Here is a 2500-nt window from a genome sequence, read left to right as displayed (position 1 = left end):
TTGTTGTTGTTGTTGTTGTTCACGTCTACAGGAAGTGAAGCTGGATCCCAGTTGACGGCTTCACGGGGTGACAGTGGTCCTCATTCATCAAATCATCAAACTATTGATCATCTCCGTTAAAGATCTCAGATCAGTCTGACTGAAGCCTGCACACCACTGGCTCTCACTTCATAGAACCAGCATTACATTTAGTAACCAAGAACATTATCTGGTGTTCTACTGCTCAGTCTTTTCCTCCACGGAGCCAATCATCAGTCCACTAGTGCTGCTTTGTTCATGCTGAGCAAGTTCCAGAGATCCTGGAAACCAAACTTCATCACGTCTGGTTCATGACATCATCTGGAGAATGAATTCTCTGGATCTGGTTTACTGCAGCTGTAAGAACCCAAAGTCCAGATTCAGCCGTGATTTAATTACACAGAGAAAAATCAAGCAGATTAATGAAAAGTCTACATTTATGTTTTGTTAGTTTTGTTCACAAGAAAACAACTTTTAAAATATTAGTTTTCTGAATGCAGTCTGATCGATCAATGCTAAGCTAACGTTGTAGCTGCTCCATAAACACTCAACAGGCTATATACAATGTGTGTGAGTGTGTGTCCCCAAATCACAAACTCTCCTCAGAGGGATTTACAATCTGTACACATATGACATCCTCTGACCTTTGACCTTCACATCGGTTCATGAACAACTCTCCAAAATGGGGAGAAAAGGGTCAGAAAGTGTTAGTGAGAGCAACTGAGGAGAATCTATCAGGGTGGATAATAATACAATAGATGTCACATGACCAGAAGTACAATAGATGTCATGTGACAGAAGTACAATAGATGTCACTTGACCAGAAGTACAATAGATGTCATGTGACCAGAAGTACAATAGATGTCATGTGACCAGAAGTACAATAGATGTCACTTGACCAGAAGTACAATAGATGTCATGTGACCAGAAGTACAATAGATGTCACTTGACCAGAAGTACAATAGATGTCATGTGACCAGAAGTACAATAGATGTCATTTGACCAGAAGTACAATAGATGTCACTTGACCAGAAGTACAATAGATGTCATGTGACTAGAAGTACAATAGATGTCATGTGACAGAAGTACAATAGATGTCATGTGACCAGAAGTACAATAGATGTCATGTGACCAGAAGTACAATAGATGTCACTTGACCAGAAGTACAATAGATGTCATGTGACCAGAAGTACAATAGATGTCATGTGACAGAAGTACAATAGATGTCATGTGACCAGAAGTACAATAGATGTCACGTGACCAGAAGTACAATAGATGTCATGTGACAGAAGTACAATAGATGTCACGTGACCAGAAGTACAATAGATGTCATGTGACAGAAGTACAATAGATGTCATGTGACAGAAGTACAATAGATGTCACGTGACCAGAAGTACAATAGATGTCATGTAACAGAAGTACAATAGATGTCATGTGACAGAAGTACAATAGATGTCATGTGACAGAAGTACAATAGATGTCATGTGACAGAAGTACAATAGATGTCATGTGACCAGAAGTACAATAGATGTCATGTGACAGAAGTACAATAGATGTCACGTGACAGAAGTACAATAGATGTCATGTGACCAGATGTACAACCAGGACCCCCATCGGGTCCTTTCATTCCTCCTTTGCGTTGACTCTGGATGAAGTCCTGTGTGAACGCAGCAGAACAGGGTTGAATCCATCTGTACAGCGAGCAGTGAACGCCTCTCCGGTTCTGCAGTCGTGATGCGTTCAGGACCCTCAGCAAAGACTCAGCCTGGATGACCCAAAGGGGCTGCAGGTGTGTGAGCTTGGAGCTCAGTGGAGGTTAACATGAGAGCTGAGAGGAAGCTGCACAGCCTGGAGGCCCTGCTGCTCTTCCTCCTGGTGTGCTGATGAAGGGAGTCTCTGGAGACACTGATCCATCTCTCCTGTTGTCTTCTTCTCTCCTCAGATTGGAATGATCAGCTGAGTGCTGATGATCCAGAGCATCTGGAGACTGGGACTGCTCCACCACCTCCACCTGGATTGGATTTAGTCGACCACACAGCAGAAGACTTTCAAAAGACCAGAAGAAGAAGAAGAAGAAGATGTCCAGGACACAACAACATGTGTCCAGTCAGTGTGCATTTTATTTTGAAGGTCATTTCCAGGAAGTCCCTGTTTTAACGTTGGTGAATTGAAGCTGACTAACCTGCAGTGTGTGTACCTTTAAGATCCAACACATGTTGTTATTTTCTGCAGAAATATTAATCAAATATTAATTTACAATAATATATATATAATATTTTAGCAATTATGAGAAAAATTAAAAGAGAGTCAAATAAACACTTTTTTATGAATAATTCTAAATCCTAATGGCAATATTATACTTTTTTATTTGTAATAATTATAATATCTATATTATATTATTAATTAATATGAATTAATTGATTCATTATAAGAAGAAAATAAAAGCCAGACAGCGATGGGGAGGTTATGATCCTTATTTTAA

This window comes from Cyclopterus lumpus, chromosome 24, assembly GCF_009769545.1.
Source record: "Cyclopterus lumpus isolate fCycLum1 chromosome 24, fCycLum1.pri, whole genome shotgun sequence".
NCBI lineage: Eukaryota > Metazoa > Chordata > Actinopteri > Perciformes > Cyclopteridae > Cyclopterus > Cyclopterus lumpus.
Note: the sequence above shows the minus strand (reverse complement) of the source record.